We start from the raw sequence: 20,059 nt of genomic DNA, 5'->3' as shown, positions 1-20,059 counted from the left end.
GCTAAAGTAGCAATATAGTAGTTCTAAAGGCTGAAGGTTTTTTACCTTCATTCATTCTATGCATGACAGTACAAAACCTTTTTGTGCAGCCCCCACAATACTTCCCTGAGCCCAATCTCAAACCATTGATGTGCACAAGAGCAGCAGCTCTCCCGGTTCTTTCACTCCTCATTGGCTCAGACACAGCAGCATGCGCCATTACCTCCCACTGCTATCAATCACAGCCGGTGAGGAGGGAGCAGGTGGTGGGGCTGAGCCACACTCTGTGTGTCCCATAGACACACAGAGGCAGCTCAGGAGTAAGCATGCACAAGTGCCCCCAAAGGGGGCAAGGGAAAGGGTCCAGAAATGCTAGCAGGGGACCCAAGAAAAGAAGGATCAGGGCTGCTCTGTGCCAAACCATTGCACACAGCAAATAAGTATGATGTGTTTTATTATTTTAAAGAAAAAAAAATCAAGCCTTTGGAGTCACTTTAATGGGAGTCCGATCTGAATTTCAGTGAAACCCTGTAGTGAGAAAATACAAAAAGCTGTTATAAAAGAAAAAAAAAAGCCTAAATAAAGAAAATAAATTCAGCCATCACATCTATGGATTAGTAAGCTACAATATATTACATTTTTGTTTTTGAGTTTAACTGTCCTTTAGATCCAACAGAAAAAGATAAAAAGAAGAATGTGATTGATAATGACTGTGGTCAGTAATGAAAACCAAGAGACGTAAGGAAGCTAGAGAAAATGCTGTAAACCAGATGTAACAACTAAAAGAAAATGCAAAAGTAATGCATGAACATTATCTGCTCAGGAATGTAGGAGGAAACACAGTTGGAGGAAAGACAGTAGATGACATCAATAAAGTTAATGACTTCCAGATGGGTGACACTGTTCAAAAAGCAGTCATTTACTGGTGGGCAACTCTATGGAATGAAGAATATGAGAGCCAACATATTATTATTATTATAAAGGGTTTAAATAGCGCCAGCAGTTAATGCATTTTACAATATAAGGGGGACAGTACAATTACAATACTGTTCAATATAGAAGGAATTGGAGTACATCTCAAACACATTTGCATTGATCACTTATCCATATGCATTGTCCACGTGTAGAATGATCCGAATCCTCAGTAATAGAAAGGCAGTACAAACGGTTTGATTTTGTCCAATTCGTACATGGTTTTTTAGAAATGACACCAAGTACTGGGAACACTAATGAAAGCCATCTGGATCCCAAAGGAGAAACATCTCCCTTTCCTTAGATTTTCCCATGCCCATATCTAAACAAAGTCAAGTGACCAATGATCTTCTGTAATATCACAAATACACAGTATTGGTCTTCACTGACTACAAGAGTCATTTCTGAGTACTAAGAATTCTTCATAATGCTGAATATATGCCCATACCATGGTGTACTGTAGTTGTATTAGGTTTCCCTTGGTCTAAGGTAGGCAGGAAGCAATCCTCATCATTTTTCAAAGCAGGAAATGTTAAAGGAAAAGAACAAGTATTATCTAATCCCAGGAATGAGCAAGTAACAGGAAACCTCAAAATGTACCAAATAAACTGTCCATTCATTGCTGCTGGAAACCAGATATACCAACAAGAGCAGACACACCATTGGGAACAGATTAGTCTGTAAATGTATCAAAAGATGATCTAAACGTAAGAGAGATCCGCCAAATGCATGAACAATGGCAAAAGGTAATAAATATCATGCGTTTAACATATTCACTAAAATACAGATATTATCTTGCAATTAGACCTTTAGCCCCCATTCACACCCTGACGAGCAAAGGTAGGTGTCACACATTTGCACATTGTCATGCTACATGCATAGGGCCTCTATTCATTTCAGTGGGCTGCCCACTGTGTTCAGAGAAGTGCATCTGCTTGCCATGTTTGGGGTACCATAAACAATGAATGGCATTACAAGCGCAATGCACATTTTTTTGCAATTTTGCGTGTGCTCACAAAATGCTATAGTGTGAATGCAGCCTCACATTTCAGCAATTTTTTTAGCTTGTTTCCTTATAGCCGATTACGTTCAACAATCAGAATTCCATTCTTTCGCTCCTGTTCCCACCTGTACACCCTATACTGGGGATCAGCAACCAGTTGATTGCGAGTTACCTCTCAACAGCTGGCAGGTGACAGGTAGCTCACAAACACATCCCTGCCTTGCCGACCCGTGCTTTCTACAGAGCGGCACAGGCGTAAGCTCAGCCAATCCTAGCCTGCAGAGGTAGACCCTGCACTTGTACATGTGCAGCTGTGGGGCAGGGAAAGCCTCCGGATTAACTCAAGTGCATTCGGCCTCTCATACGAAAAATGCCCAAGCTCTCTCCCTGAGTCCTGTGTGTAGTGACCTGATCCCCACCAGCTTGCCTCCTCTTCAATCCTTCCAAAGAGCTTGCAGGATGGACAAGAGTGGAGGGCTGGAAGGGATCAGAACATTTAGATAGGCCACTGCAGCTTCCCTGCACCATTCTGCATCTGGTAACAATTTCTGTACTTTCTTGACCCCATAGTACTATTCCCTCATGGTACCCCAATACCATACTCTTCTGAACCCAATACCATGCCCTCTTGACACATCAGCCCTCCTGATCCCCTAATACCATTCCCTCTTGGCCCCCAATTTCATACCTCCCTGCTTCCCCCCCCCCCAAGTTCCATGCCTCCTGGTTTCCTCAATACTATACCCTCCTGACCCCCCCAGTACTGTGCCCTCCTGACCCCCCTGCACTCTGCCCTGCTAAACTCCCAGTAACGTGTCCTCTTGATCCCTTGTCCTCTGCCTGGTTGATCCCTGTACACTGCTATTCATGCTGCTGACCTCTGTATACTTCTCTTCATCTTACTGACCTTTGCACTGCCCTACATCCTTACTGACCTCTGCACACCGCCATACATCCTTCCTGACCTCTACATACCGCCGTACACCCTTCCTGACCTCTACATACCGCCGTACATCCTTCCTGACCTCTGCACACCACCGTACATCCTTATTGATCTCTACATACCGCCGTACATCCTTCCTGACCTCTACATACCGCCGTACATCCTTCCTGACCTCTACATACCGCCGTACATCCTTCCTGACCTCTACATACCGCCGTACATCCTTCCTGACCTCTACATACCGCCGTACATCCTTCCTGACCTCTACATACCGCCGTACATCCTTCCTGACCTCTACATACCGCCGTACATCCTTCCTGACCTCTACATACCGCCGTACATCCTTCCTGACCTCTACATACCGCCGTACATCCTTCCTGACCTCTGCATACCGCCGTACAGCCTTCCTGACCTCTGCACACCGCCGTACATCCTTACTGACCTCTGCACACCGCCGTACACCCTTACTGACCTCTACACACCGCCGTACATCCTTCCTGACCTCTACACACCGCCGTACAACCTTACTGACCTCTGCACACTGCCCTACATTCTTACTGACCTCTACGCACCGCCGTACATCCTTACTGACCTCTACACGCCGCCGTACCTCCTTCCTGACCTCTGCACACCGCCGTACATCCTTACTGACCTCTGCACAATGCCCTACATCCTGCTGACCCCTGTACTTTGCCCTTCCTACTGCTAACCCTTGTACAGTACCCTACCTACTACTAACCTCTGTAAACTGCCCTACCTACTACTGACCTCTGTAAACTGCCCTACCTACTACTGACCTCTGTAAACTGCCCTACCTACTACTGACCTCTGTAAACTGCCCTACCTACTACTGACCTCTGTAAACTGCCCTACCTACTACTGACCTCTGTAAACTGCCCTACATACTACTGACAACTGGATACTGTCCTACCTACTACTAACCCCTGGACACTGCCCTACCTACTACTGACCTCTATAAACTGCCCTACCTACTACTGACAACTGGATACTGTCCTACCTACTACTAACCCCTAGACCAGCGGTTCTCAACCTGGGGGTCGCGACCCCTTTGGGGGTCGAACGACCATTTCCCAGGGGTCGCCTAAGACCATCGGAAAACACATATTTCCGATGGTCTTAGGAACCGAGACACCGCTGCTGTCTCCGGCGATGTGTGGGCGGGATGATATGCTGCCCGTCACCGCCTCCTCGCCGCTGATTGGCCACCGGAACTGTAGCTCAGGAGAGGCACACAGGCGGCCAATCACCGGCGAGAAGGTGGAGCTTGGAGAGGAGGAGCCGAGCGGCAGCGCGCGGAGATCGAAGAAGATCGAGGGAGCTGCAGGAACGAGTGAAGAGAGAGGCCAGAGAAGGAAGACAGCTGACAGGTAAGTGCAAATTTTGCTGCTGCAGCCAGGTATGCAGGCTGTAGATGAGAGAGGGAGAGAGCGAGCCCAGGCTGGAGCAGGAGTCAGCAAGGTAAGTATCATTGGTGTCAGTGGGAGGAATAGTGACCCATCATTTGTGTCACTAATACCAACGATGGGGCACTATTCCTCCCCCCACTGACACCAACGATGGGGCACTATTCCTCCCCTCACTGACACCAACGATGGGGCACTATTCCTCCCCCCACTGACACCAACGATGGGGCACTATTCCTCCCCCCACTGACACCAACGATGGGGCACTATTCCTCCCCCCACTGACACCAACGATGGGGCACTATTCCTCCCCCCACTGACACCAACGATGGGGCACTATTCCTCCCCCCACTGACACCAACGATGGGGCACTATTCCTCCCCCCACTGACACCAACGATGGGGCACTATTCCTCCCCCCACTGACACCAACGATGGGGCACTATTCCTCCCCCCACTGACACCAACGATGGGGCACTATTCCTCCCCCCACTGACACCAACGATGGGGCACTATTCCTCCCCCCACTGACACCAACGATGGGGCACTATTCCTCCCCCCACTGACACCAACGATGGGGCACTATTCCTCCCCCCACTGACACCAACGATGGGGCACTATTCCTCCCCCCACTGACACCAACGATGGGGCACTATTCCTCCCCCCACTGACACCAACGATGGGGCACTATTCCTCCCCCCACTGACACCAACGATGGGGCACTATTCCTCCCCCCACTGACACCAACGATGGGGCACTATTCCTCCCCCCACTGACACCAACGATGGGGCACTATTCCTCCCCCTCATACCAATGATGAGGCACTATTCCTCCCACTGACACCAATGATTGGGCACTATTCCTCCCACTGACACCAATGATGGGGCACTATTCCTCCCACTGACACCAATGATGGGGCACTATTCCTCCCACTGACACCAATGATGGGGCACTATTCATCCCACTGACATCAGTGATGGGGCGCTAGTCCTCCCACTGCAAAATTACAGTTATGAAGTAGCAACAAAAATAATTTTATGGTTGGGGGTCACCACAACATGAGGAACTGTATTAAGGGGTCGCGGCATTAGAAAGGTTGAGAACCACTGCCCTAGACAATGCCCTACATACTGAATACATTTATAAATATACACTCATCTGTCATCCTCATGAGATAAGACAACATACGACTTACACTGGCTAGAAATCAGAGCAGGTAGCCAGGCCCTGAAACTAGTTGAGCAAATCAGCCTGCAGTACCATATGTTCTGCTTAAATGATGGACTCAGGCATGCTTGTGGGGGTAACTAATTACTTCCCAGACATGAAATAAATTGTGACTGAATGTGAATGCAGAGTTTTTCACTGAAGCTAATTTTTAAAGCAGGCTAAGTTTACATTTTTACAGTGACATTAGTTTTATTGAATTTTTCTAAGTTTTCTTTATGCCGTATTTTACTTTTTATTAGGGGCTTGCTAGTTGATTTCTTTAACAAAAAAAAAAACAAAAAAAAGGGTGCCGCACCCTGGTGATCTTTGCTCTCCTCCATGTTGTCCTGGTAGAACTCCACCTTTCAAAGGCTGACTACCCCTGCCCTACACTCTATGCCCTAAGCTCAAAAAAAGTTTTTTTCTTAATGTAGTCAGGTGTTTTTGGCCCCATAGACTTCTATGGGAACATCTGTAAAAACACAATACAAATGCTCTTGGACCTAAAGAACTCCTCTTCTTCCCTAGCCCAACCCAGGAAACAAATGCCTGAAGCCTGATACAAGCGCAAAGACAAATGAATAAAATGCTTCAAAAACCACCAGGAATACGCTGTGCTCAGGTGTGAATGCAGGCTTATGTGTTTGAAAGCATTCTCAGTTTAAAAATAAATCAACAAGTTTATTCATGCATTTAAACCAAAGAAAACTTTAACTGCTTAGATGGCCTTTGCATATATTATATCTCTAGGAGGTAACACCGAGCTAAGACTGTGAAGTTAAGGAGAACTGGAAATAGGAGTAGAAAAGTAAACTCGACATTTCAAATACAATGAGATTTTCTGGACCAAATTTAGAAAGGTTACAACTTGAGTTCTGCATGAATGCATTATAATTAGTATTTTTGTTTGGCCAAAAAAAAAAAAGCTTCACATCTCCTGCTGAGCTTTTAGAGCAGTAAAGCAGGCCTTAGATGAGTTGAAAACGAACCGAAAATTCTTGTCGATCTTCAGAGCCTTTGTTTTTTGCATCATTAGTGTGCTAGCCGTGACACATGATTTTCATGCCACAAACAAACATGCCTGATCCAGCATGCTGGGTTTTTTTTGTTTGAAAAACGAAACAAATGATGGCACAATCGTATGCACTATTTTCATTTTTCCATCGACAGAATGTTGGTTTTCAACTCGTCTATGGCTGGCCTAAGTTTAAGGGTTGTCCACTTTCCGTGCCGCTCAGCAGCAGTGGACCCATCTCTTACTACTGTTCACCTGTGTTCAGCTGCAAAAAGACTAAACTTTTAGATTGTATAGCATTTGTACATGTTTCTGCCAGGACAATCACAATATTTCACAAGATTGTAAAGGCTACATATTTTTCACCTTAATGCATTCCCTGCAATAAGGTAAAAAATGTCCTAGAAATAACGTCATTATTTTACTTCAGCTTCTACAGGCAAAGACCTAATCTCCTCTAGAAGCAGCGTTTTTTGTTTTTTAAGCCAGTGTGCATGGACCCAGTGGTCTTAGGCAACACAAAAATTGTGCTGCCCCCACCGCCCCAAAGAGAGAGCATGAGCGTTCACGGAGTGTGTGTGTATATATATATATATATATGTATATATTTATGATTCTCTCTCTCCCCCTCTCTCTCTCTTCTCTCTTTCCCTCTCCCCTCTCTTTCCCCCTCTCTCTCCCTCTCTCAGACTGGGACTGCAGACACACACACAGTATGATTACCCCCCTCCTCCAAGGGCTGCTGATCTCCGGGCAGCAGGAAATGTGGGCAGGGGGTGGTAGTCATACTGGTGTGCAGTCCCATATGATCTATCAGTGTCTCATGTGCTGAATGGATGACAGGAAGGAGAGCTGAGAGAACACATCACAGCTCACCTCCTCCGGGCTCTTTCCTCTCCGCCACTTCTCCTCTCCCTGCTCCAGCCTGTCCCCTGGTCCCGGCTATGAGTGCAGGCAGGGGAATGAGCTCAGCAGAGAGCAGCCACTCAGAAACACCAGGGCACCCCCTCCATCCAGCCAGGTCTGTCTCTCCCTCCAGCAGCAGAAATCTGACGGGAGTGATAGGGGGGGAAAAAAACCTCAAACTGGCTTTCAGCTGCTAGAGGGAGAGATACACAGTGCATCCTTCTGCAACTGCTCTCCCCCACCACACCAATCCTCCTGCTGTCCGGGCCACCTACAAGAGTACCTGTGGAACCCCTCAGATGGCAGCCCTGCATGGCTCAGTCTGTTCACTGGGTCCCTTCTTCCGGGGAGCGGAGCCGCCCCCTTAAAAATTGCCACCTTAGGCAAATGCCTTGTTTGCCTCACGGTAGATACGACTCTGCATGGATCCTTATGCAGCAAAATGTAGATTTTTTTTGCATTAACAAAAGACAAGACGAAGGTGAACAGACATTAAATATTTTTCAAACCATGTTCAGATGTTGCTTGCAACATACCTGTACTTCTTTTGGATAATGATGCAGTCAAGCAGCTAGCATTTCCAGAAGGAGATCATCAATGGCAACCTCCTAATTTCACTTAGCACAGGATTAAAAGTGGCCCTAGCAATACATGCAGGAATAGTAAAGTAAGCCTATATAAAAATACTTACCTTTTCAACAGTCCACGTTTTAAAACTCAGTTGCATTGGGCATCTCTAGCCCCCTGCAGACACTTTTGTTTGTCCTCTAACAAGCTCTAGTGATCTAACATAAACACAGATCTAGCGATTTAAGACTTGGGCCACTAGAACAAAAATATTCGGCAAAGGTGGTGTTCCATTACTATGCTTCTATACACTCACAGGCCACTTTTATTAGGTACACCTGCTCAATTGCTTGGTAACACAAATTGCTAATCAGCCAATCACATAACAGAAACCTAATGCATTTAGGCATCTAGATGTGATGTAGACAACTTGCTAAAGTTCAAACTGATCATCAGAATAGGGAAGAAAGAGGATTTAAGTTACTTTGAACATGGCATGGTTGTTGGTGCCAGATGGGCTGGCCTCAGTATTTCAAAAACTGCTGATCTACTGGGATTTTCACGCACAAGGGTTTACAGAGAATGGTCCGGAAAAAAGAAAATATCCAGCGAGCGGCAGTTGTGTGGACGAAAATGCCTTGTTGATGTCAGAGGAGAATGGGCAGACTGGTTTGAGATGAAAGAAAGGCAACAGTAACTCATGTCAATATGGAGCAAAATCTCTGAGAAATGTTTCCAACACCTTTTTGAATCTATTCCATGAAGAATTAAGGCAGTTCTGAAGGCAAAAGGGAGTCCAACCCAGTGCTAGCAAGGTGTACCTAATAAAGTGGCTGGTGAGCGTAAAGTGACAGGGTTGCTTTAACAAAGGTGTGCCTGACATACCTAGACTTAACCAGTATAATCCAACAGAATGCCAAAAACACAGAGATTGCTATCACACACATTGAGAATAACGAGCAGACACTTTAATGCTCCATTACAGGATCACTCCATTATAATACTTCCTTGGGGAAGACAGACATTTGTATGTATCCTATTAGGAGAGTTCACTAGGTGTGCCAAATCAGATGGACACGTTTCATTTTAAATTAGCCATGAACCTTAAAGTCTAGAAACTGGGCTTGGTTATAATTTGTCTGTACAATAAGTAGAAAAGAATTCACCAGCTGGGTGTAGAGCTCACCTTAGCAGAGGGAACTTGCACAATGACAGGTGTGCCTTACCCTCAGAACAGAACGGAAGAACACTACTGCAAAGTCAATGACTCCTGCAGCATTTTGCATACTGAAAACACAGGTGACATCAGGGTTCGAACACTTCCCAGCATGGACTTCATTTAAGGCCATTTCACACACGCTTGTTTTTCAGGTAGATCCAGACTGAACCACAGCGTATGTCTATGAGCAAGCAATGTAAACGGACGGACATCTGATTACATCAGCCTATATCTGAGTCTGTCCATGTCCACAGAAAAAAAGGTTTGTGTCCATTTTTGCAGATAAAAACGGATGTTATCCGTTTACATCAGTTCCATTTTTATCTGTTTTAGGCAATATATATATATTTTTTTTTTATTATTATTTATTTATTTTGTTTATACTTTTGTCCACATATATACTATTTTCTTCAACAACTAAAAAACAAACATGTGCAAAACATATGTATATTGATGTAAACTGAACTGAAGGTGGATGTATACACTGATTAAAAATATAAGAATGAAATTATTTTACATCAGTTTTCATGATGGAACTGATGACACAGGGCATTGTGCTATGTTTGGCAGGGTATTCAACTAATCCTGATTTCAAAGAGGACTGACTGACTCGTGATGGCTCCATGGGTGGCCAGACGTCCCTTTACATTGGGCTACCTCCAATCCATCATGCTTAGCTCCAGTGTAACGGAAAAGGATGCAGTCCATCTATATACCGTAATTATATATATATATATATATATATATATATATATATATATATATATATATATATATATATATTCAAAGGCCTACCAGTCCATTTACATCTGCCGTCCCCTAGAGCTGCATACTGTAGGGCTTCTAATTAAAAAAATCACCTTTCTTAACATGTTACACCCATATTCAGAGCGTAACACGTAACATGCTCTGATAGCTAGTGAGGGATCTTCTCCCCCATCGCTAGCAAATTTTTAAAAAACGCAGTCCTCTGTGAATGAGAGACTACAAGTCCCAACAGCCTTAGCGGTTGTCAGTTTGTAGTCTTCAATAAATTACCACGTCGCTGTGGAGCGCCGTGGTAGTTCATTCGTTCTTCCTGTCAGTATATCTGCTTGCTTGTACGTCCCATACAGGCAAGCAGATATATTGACAGATCTGCAGGAGACCTGCATGGAATCAGTGCTCTACTGATCACTGGTACAATGATTTACAGGCTCCTGCGGACAAAAATAATAAATGCACATTTTTTGACCTGCGAAAAAATGTGCATTTATTATTTTTTACTGAAAGGTGAACTTATCCTTCAAGGTCCACCTGAAAAAGTAACAGGTGGACCTGATCTTAAATCCCATGGAAAGTAAGTAATTTTGAACTTAAAGTGATTCTAAAAGTTTTTTTTTTTTTTTTAGAAAGCAAAAAAACAAATATGTCTATACTTACCTGCTGTGTGCAGTGGTTTTGCACACAGAAGCCAGGATACTCCTCTTCTCGGGTCCACTGCCAGCCTTCCTGGCCCCTCCCTCATGTTGGGTGCCCCCACAGCTAGCAGCTTGCTATGGGGGCACCTGCTGATATGCGTGTCCTTTCACACATGGAGCCGCAGCTTGGCCCCACCCCTCTCTCTTCTCATTGGCTCACTGGCTGTGATTGACCTGCTGTGTGCAGTGGTTTTGCACATAGCAGCCAGGATCCTCCTCTTCTCGGGTCCCCTGCCGGCGTTCCTTGCCTTCCCCCTCCTGTCAGGTGCCCCCACAGCAAGCAGCTTGCTGTGGGGGCACCCGCTGCTCTGTGTGTCCATTCACACACGGAGCCACAGCTTGGCCCTGCCCCTCTCTCCTTATTGGCTCACTGGCTGTGATTGACAGCAGTGGGAGCCAATGGCTCCTGCTTCTGTCTCAGCCAATGAGGAAAGGGAGTCCCTGGGAAGCCGAGTTTCCAGTGCACATCTCTGGATCAAGAGTGGGCTTAGGCGAGTATTAAGGGGGGCTAAAAGGAGATGCTGCACATAGAAGATTTTTTACCTTCATGCATAGAATGTATGAAGGGAAAAAAAACTAGAGCCTTCACAACCACTTTAAAGTGGTTGTGAACCTCATACATGAACAAAGCATATCCCTCTATAATGTGTACTTGTCTCAATCCAGAGGACTAAATATAATTTCTATAATTTTCCTCTGCTATCTGCATGAGTCACTTCTGATGAGTTTTCCTGACACCAGAAAAATGGTGACAGGGGAGGGCACAGCCTGTAATCGACAGCCTCAGCTCTGTTCCTGTGTGAAGGGTGGTGTGTCCCTTCCCTCCAATCAGCTCTGAGCGGACTTCACTGATGTAGCTGCAGCTCCCCGCCCCGTGCTTTTCAGAGCCGAGAGATCCTGTGTACGTTCTGCACTTTGAATGGATGTAGGGGACAGAGAGCTATAGATAAACAAGTACAGCTTATGTAGGAGGAGTTGTTTATCTCTGTGTATCACCTGAGGCCAGTCCCCTCACTTGGTACATGGAAGGGTTTACAACCACTTTAAACTGAAAATGAATAGGATACAGATGTTTTAGCATTACAGCAGCTCTGTGAAAGAAAAGTTGAATTTTTATGCAAATGGAAGGCAATGAGGAACGTGTAATATACACACAGTAAATCACATGTCTGACTCCAGAACTTCCAGCCTGTATATTTAATAATGGATACTGCATAAGCTACTACCACCAATAAACTGGAAGAAAACCGATGGCCAAGACTGAATCCCTGCATCCACCTCCATACACACGAGCACAAATCACGTGGTGCTCATACTTACAATGTAGAATACAGGAGTTAAACACATTCTTTCCATAGTTGATTTATTCACAGCAAATGTCAATGGACATGTTCCTGGAACTAGCCAAACAGTAAAGTCCAGATTTACCCCGATTCACGTACCTTATGATGTATTGTGCATGTATTCTGAGGGTGCAACAAGTCATTTCTAACAGGTCCCCGATGTGCATCCAGCCAGTAAACAAGGCACACAACAAAAAGCACAAACATTTACATGTGACAGGGACCTACATGTAATTAATGGGTACTGGTACAACAACACGCACCAACACATCAAACATACACCTGTGAATGGACCATGAAACTACATTTTGTTTTACAATTGTTCCCTGCATTTTAATGTTCGCTCCCTAGTAAAGCGAAGTGGTTGCAATAATCAGGTAATGCATGGGTTAATTATTAAATAATAGTTTAGGCACACTCAATCGTCAAAAGTCCAAGGTTTTGGGGGAAAGATCTTGTTCCCAGGGAGATCATGTGTTTTAACCACTTGCCTACCGGGCACTTATACCCCCTTCATGACCAGGCCAATTTTCAGCGCTGTCGCACTTTGAATGACAATTGCACGGTCATGCAATACTGTACCCATATGAAATTTTTATAATTATTTTCACACAAATACAGCTTTCTTTTGGTGGTATTTACTCGCCGCTGGGTGTTTTATTTTTTGTGCTATAAACAAAAAAATAAATAAATAAAAAAAATTTGCAAACAGGTAATTTTTCTCCATCACTGTTTTGATGAGGCGGCACTGATAGGCGGCACGGATAGGCAGCACTGATAAGCAACAATGATGGGCACTGATAGGCAGCACTGATAAGCTGGCACTGATATGCAACAATGATGGGCACTGATATGCAACAATGATGGGCACTGATATGCAACAATGATGGGCACTGATAGGCAGCACTGATATGCAACAATGATGGGCACTGATAGGTAGCACTGATAAGCTGGCACGGATATGCAACAATGATGGGCACTGATATGCAACAATGATGGGCACTGATAGGCAACAATGATGGGCACTGATGGGTGGCACTGACTGACGGCACTGATGGGTGGCACTGACTGACGGCACTGCTGGACACTGATCATCAGTGCCCTGATGATTGGTGCCGATCCATCCTCTGACAATTGCCAGTTATCGGCAGTACTTTCCTCATGCTGTGACAGAGTGAGGAAAGTGCAGCCAATAACCGGCAACTGCATTTACTGGTGATCTGCTGTGTCATTGGATACAGCTGATCATGTGGTAAAAGGCTGCTGTGATTGGCCTTTTACCACATCACATGATCAGCTGTGTCAGTGGGACACAGCGATCATGGACATCGCCGGGGGGGCACGGAAGGGCGTCCTCCCAGAACTGGCTGGCCGCAGTGAAGCCATCATTTAGCTGTCTGCGGTCAGCAAGTGGTTAAGGCATTTCATTGATTTTAATGGAAAACACAGCATGGGAAAAAAAAACATATAGGTGTAAATCTGAATTCTAAGGCCTCATGCATACAGGGTGTTTTTGCAGCCACTTTTAGGGGCATCAGGCTTTTTTTTTTTTTTACTACTTCCAAATGCTCCTCCATGTTATCCTATGTGTGCATTCACACAGACTTTAGAGGCTTTTAGTGGCAGGGATGTTTACCAGCAGGAAAAAAAACCCAGGGCCAGTGCAACCAGGAGCAGCAGCCCTCTGGCAGAAAAAATGCTTGGCACTTGTAAATGCATGTCAATGCTAGGAGTGATTAGCATTTGAGCGTTAATTCATTTCAATGGCCGGAATAAGTTATATAATTACACCCAAGCGTTTGACGCCTGTAAACACGCCTGAAGCATTAGACACTTTTACAAGCGCCGAGCGTTTTTTCTGCTCAAACACTGCTGCCAAGAGCAGGAGCATTTTTTAAACATCCTGTGTGCATGAAGTCTAACGCTCAGGTTATAAAGGTATAAGCTGCTCTGGTTGGAAGGTATAAGTCATCACTGTGCTAAGTACCTGATAATTAACAAAACTGCCCAATGTTCAATTACTAGGCATGGAACACATCAATGTATATCCCACCTATGTCTGGATGGTAGATGACCATGATCTGATCACTGAGAGCTCCCCAGCTGTCAAAGTGGCACCTAACAATCTGAAGAAGGGAGAACCTTCTTCATTGATCCCAGGTGACCTAGATCAGGAGTCTCCAAACTTTCAGAAAGGGAGAGTTTACTGTCCTTCAGACTTTAGGTATCCTGGACCATGCCCAGTGGGAGTAAATAATGCCAGATCTTTGGTATTAGGGGGAGAAGTAGTTGGTGTCAGTGGGAGAAATAATTCCCCGCTGTTGGTGCCAGTGGCAAGAATTGCGCCCCGCTGTTGGTGCCAGTGGCAAGAATTGCGCCCCGCTGTTGGTGCCAGTGGCAAGAATTGCGCCCCGCTGTTGGTGCCAGTGGCAAGAATTGCGCCCCGCTGTTGGTGCCAGTGGCAAGAATTGCGCCCCGCTGTTGGTGCCAGTGGCAAGAATTGCGCCCCGCTGTTGGTGCCAGTGGAAGCAATAGTGCCCCGCTGTTGGTGTCAGTGGAAGCAATAGTGCCCCGCTGTTGGTGTCAGTGGAAGCAATAGTGCCCCGCTGTTGGTGTCAGTGGAAGCAATAGTGCCCCGCTGTTGGTGTCAGTGGAAGCAATAGTGCCCCGCTGTTGGTGTCAGTGGAAGCAATAGTGCCCCGCTGTTGGTGTCAGTGGAAGCAATAGTGCCCCGCTGTTGGTGTCAGTGGAAGTAATAGTGCCCCGCTGTTGGTGTCAGTGGAAGTAATAGTGCCCCGCTGTTGGTGTCAGTGGAAGCAATAGTGCCCCGCTGTTGGTGTCAGTGGCAGGAATAATGTCTCAAGGGTCAAATAAAGGCATACAAAGGCATACCTGGCCCTCTGATCTAGATTATAAACTCCAGTACCAGAACACTACTTGTAGAAGTTGTTTGTTTTCAGTTAGCAGTAAACACAATCCTCAAACTCATGACAGTTTTGCACCATCAATAAATATTTGCCTGTGTACAGAGGAGGATGACTTTACAATGCAATATAGATGATATGAATCTAATACTTTGAATTACCAACCCAAACAAGTGCGTGAACAAGAATTCTGAATGTTCTCATTTGCTGCCTGCTTCTTCTAAGCCTATGTAGTCCTGGCACAGCCAACCAACAAGCATTTGTGGAAGGTGGGAGAGAAAGAATATGTCTGTGCCAGCTTTCCATCGATGGCAGCTACACCTGGACCTAGGGCTTAATGTGGCCACGCACGTATGGATATGATCATCCAATCCATTGATAAAACTCAAATAACTGAATGAGAATCATAAGCTGCAGTGCCTCTATCCAATCAATTGAGGGCCCACTATATGCTACACTGGGCAGCCTTGCCCAACACATTCCCAACATGAAGAAAGGGCAATGTACCTTGAGCCCGATGTGTTCACTTCACTGAAAAACAGTAGAACATGCAATGCAATCTAAGTGCAGCGAGCTGTGACACCCTATACCACATCCAAGTACTGACATGAATACAGATGAATGAAATGTCCCTCTGTGACAGCTCACTTGTATCCATGTCATTCAATGCCTGGCAAGTGTTTTACACGGCCAGTGGTTGGATGGGGAGCCCACAATTGGTCCAGTGGTGACCAGTATTCACTCTGGCCAAACAGAGCTGACATTTACGAACAGATCTACTCTAATACACTTACCCTAGGTTCACACAAGCGTTTTTCAGAAACGCAGTACAGTCCATTTAACATGATTTCCTATGGTACACATTCACATTTGTGCGTTTTCACCAGGTGCAGTTTTTGGAAAGCGTCAGGGACTTTTTTGAATGCAAAACGTTGCATTTTTTGTTCTATAGACTTCAATGGGAACGCTGAAGAAAAGCATGTATTGCGTTTTTGCTGCGTTTTGCATTTAAAATCTGCCTAGCAACAAGAAAAAAATTAAGAAAAATGCAAAGCGCATAAAAAACGCAGCACAAAAGAACGCAAAACGCAATGCAGAAGCACATCAAACGCAACCTGCATTGGTGTGAACCTAGACTTAAGCTGATTTACTAAAATAGTTGGGTGGTGGGTCCAGCTGAACACAGAAATCAATGGCTGGGCATGAGTATATGCCAATAAACACATGCATGGATACAGACAGACATACAGCCCTAGATGCAAATAGTCTGCGATCCAAGTTGTAGGTCAGCAGACATGAACATGAGCCTGTTTGTCCAAGTACCAATGTATACCAGTGTCCAGCCATTGATTGCTATGGACAGCCATACGTGACACCCAACTGGAGAAATACACCAGAATTTTACATTGTACAACCACCAGGCAGCCACGTGCAGGACGGTTATACTTCCCAGATCACTTTACCTGTGTTCAGGACAATATTCACACAGAACACCTCAATTATCCGACTCAGCAAACGGGATTGCTTTTCATGTACAGGCAGAACTCGGTTTACAAAAACCTCGGTTAACATAATTTTCAGCTTGCGAATGAAAATCCATTGAAAATAATGCCTCAGTTTACAAATTTTTTTGCAATATGAAGCAAGTTTCCCCAGGATGCAGTGCACTTGGGAGGTTTATAGCGCCGGCTCCGTGCCTTTAAAGTGCACTTTATAAAGAGTTTTGAACAGATAAGACTTTTTTTTTTTTTAACTTTTTTCTGACCTCCGGAATGGATTAATCGGTTTTCAATGCATTTACAAAATTGTCTTCGCAATACGAAGCAAGTTTCCCCAGGATCCACTGCGCCTGGGAGAGTTATAGTGCCGGCCCTGTGCCTTTAAAGTGCACTTTATAAAGAGTTTTGAACAGATAACACTTTTTTCTGACCTCCGGAACGGATTAATTGATTTTCAATGCATTCACAAATTGTCTACGCAATACGAAGCAAGTTTCCCCAGGATGCAGTGCGCCTGGGAGGTTTATAGCGCCGGCCCCGTGTTTTTAAAGTGCACTTTATAAAGAGTTTTGAACAGATGAGACTTTTTTTCACTTTTTTCTGACTTCCAGAACGGATTAATCGGTTTTCAATGCATTTACAAATTTTTTTCGCAATATGAAGCAAGTTTCCCCAGGATGAATTGTGCCTGGGAGGTTTATAGCCCCGTGCATGCTGGAGTCTGTAGGCAGCACGTGGCGTCGAGTGTGGAGGTGTTGGAGCGGTTTTTGCATTGAGTTTTGTAGCCATTCTGGAAATTTTTAATCATGTCCCAGTACAGTATTTATGCCTTTAAAGTGCATTTTATAAAGAGTTTTGAACAGATTAAAGACTTTTTTTTTTTTACTTTTTTCTGACCTTTTTCTGGTTTTCAATGCATTCCTTTGGGAAACCGCGTTTTGGTTTACAAATTTTTTGCAATACGAATTGTCCCGGAGAACGCAATAAATTAGTAAACCGAGATACGTCTGTACTTGCATAATTGGAGTGAACGTTTATACATTTGAACATTCTCAATGCTTTTAGGCCTCTCGCACACAGGCAGCTGGAGGGGGGGTAAAAGCAGGTGGACGAGCCACAGTTTTATAGTCGCCCACCTAAAATATACAGCTGAAGGAGACTGTTTAAATTTTGAGCTCAGACAGGTGCTGAGACTAGAGTTGCTGCCTGCTGGGTGTGAATTCACCTTGGAGCTGTGTACAGGCAACCTATAGAAGTGGATGCAGACGTAATGGCTGCACGGACACAGACACATGTCAAAATTTGACATTGGTGGCAGGAACAGGTGCACAGATCTGTACACCTGCTCCAGCACACATGTCAAATGCTAGCATGTAGTACGGTTTCTGCATCCACTTCTATGGGCTTCCTGCACAGAGCTCCGAGGGTGGTCACACACAGTGGTTCAGCGCACAGGTCTCAGTGCCCATCATATTGAGCCCTAACATAGCATGTTGAGTTGAAAGCTGGCACTGTCTGTAAAATTCAGCCAATAAATGCAAAACTAAAGTATGGCTGTTGTTCACTGCAAACAGGCAGGTTTTTTTTTTACATTGCAAAAGAGATATGCAGTGTCTCTTCTACAATCAAATACACTTAGCCGCCTCTTTGCAGCATCCCCCAGCATGGAAACTGAGCTGCGCATGCATGGCTGAGCTTACAGTGGCCGGCCTGATCCCTGTGCATGCGCAGTTGTACAGTCATTCTGCGCCAGCCAATGAAGATGGCTGAAAAACAGCACACAGAAGAAGATGCTGGGGCCGGTGTGGGATGGACCACTGAAGGAAACTAGAAAATATAAGCTGCCTTTAGTTCTACTTTAAGTCTAGGTTCACTCTTTATGTGAGGTGTGAGTGTTCTGCTGTGCCTGTGTGGCTGGGAAACCAGCAGAGTGTGAACCTAGACTAATGGTGGCCATACACTAAACGAAAAATCGTTCGAAAATCTGTCATTTGGTCAGTTTGTTAGTTTTTCGTCCAGTTAACGGCACAAATTGAAAATCAGTAGTGGCGGTTTTGAGCCAAAAAAAAAAAAAACTTGAAGGAAAAGTCTACTAAAATGCTCTGCCCAATGGACAATAAATTGAAAGGTTAATGTGTTTCTCACCCATCATTTATTACAGGTACTTATATAGCGCCATCGCTTTACATATATATATTGTACATTCACATGCCTAACCCTCAAGGAGCATACAATCTAAGGTCCCTAACTCACATTCATACAAACACAAAACTAGGGCTAAATTAGACTGGAGCCAGTTAACCTACCAGCATGTCTTTGGAGTGTGGCAGGAAACCAGAGTTCCTGGAGGAAACTCACGCAGGCACAGGGAGAACATGCAAACTGCAGGCAGGTGGTGCCATGGTTGGGATTTGAACCAATGACCCTAGTACTGCCAGGCGGCAGTGCTAAGCATTAGCCACTGTGCTGCCCAAATTATTTATATATGCGTATATAGCGCCATCAATTTACACAGCGCTTTACATATATATTTTACATTCACATCAGTCCCTAACCCTCAAGGGGTGTACAATCTAAGGTCCCTAACTCACATTCATACATACACATACTAGGGCCAATTTAGACAGGATCCAATTAACCTACCAGCATGTCTTTGAAGTGTGGGAGGAAACCGGAGTACCCGGATGTAACCCACGCAGGCACCTGGAGAACATGCAAACTCCAGGCAGGTGGTGCAGTGGTTGGGATTTGAACTAACGACCCTAGTACTGCCAGGCAGAAGTGCTAACCATTTCTCCACTGTGCTGACCAAATTATTTATATATACTAATACAGTGCCATCAATTTATGCAGCGCTTTACATATTCTCATCAGTCACTACCCTCAAGGGGTGTACAATCTAAGGTCTTTGGAGTGTGGGAGGAAATTGGAGTACCCAGAGGAAGTCCATGCAGGGAGAACATGCAAACTCAATATGCAAACTCCAGGTAGGTGGTGCCATGGTTGGGATTTGAACCAATGACCTTTGTACTGCCAGGCAGAAGTGCTAACCATTTATCCACTGTGCCGCCCATTAAAAATCAAACTATTAGTACTGCACATAGGTGACAAAACAGACGAAAAACGGATTCATTTATGTCCATAGGACCCTTTATCATTCAAAATGTAGTCATTACATGATGGCAGTATCATTCGCTCTTAATTATTTTTAGACTAGTGTATGGCTAACATTAGTCAATGGGGCATCACAGCAACCAGGAGCCAACAGTTGGTTTGTGGTTACAATGCCATTAGCCCCATTATAAATTGTAAAAAAAAATCATTTCAGGAAGTGGCAGGATCTCCGGTTGATCAGCTATCTAACCACACTCTGAAGTGCGATCAGGAGCAGATCACTTGTCAGAGCATGGTCCAGGGTGAACCTAGCCTTAGTAAGTCATCCCCACTACCTGGGATAGTGCACAAGGACTGACATTTAGCGGTAGTACGGTGGATGAGCAGTCGTTCCTGGTGATTGGTAATCGATGACATGAGCTGTCACCCTTGTCCTCTATGTAGTCAATCATTAGACTTGCCATGTTCCTCCATGGAGATCGG

At 44.9% G+C, this 20,059-nt stretch overlaps 1 protein-coding gene across 5 annotated transcripts in view; it reads right to left on the bottom strand.

Moving 5' to 3' along the window:
• Nucleotides 1-20,059, bottom strand: part of MYO6 (myosin VI) — a 374,955-nt gene that overhangs the window by 354,488 nt on the left and 408 nt on the right. The window lies entirely within an intron of this gene.

This window comes from Staurois parvus, unplaced genomic scaffold (assembly GCF_062004578.1).
Source record: "Staurois parvus isolate SC_StPar_1 unplaced genomic scaffold, SC_StPar_1.0 ptg000264l, whole genome shotgun sequence".
Classification (NCBI taxonomy): Eukaryota; Metazoa; Chordata; class Amphibia; order Anura; family Ranidae; genus Staurois; species Staurois parvus.
The sequence above is the reverse complement of the archived record's forward strand: the minus strand, read 5'-3'. Positions and strand labels throughout refer to the sequence as shown.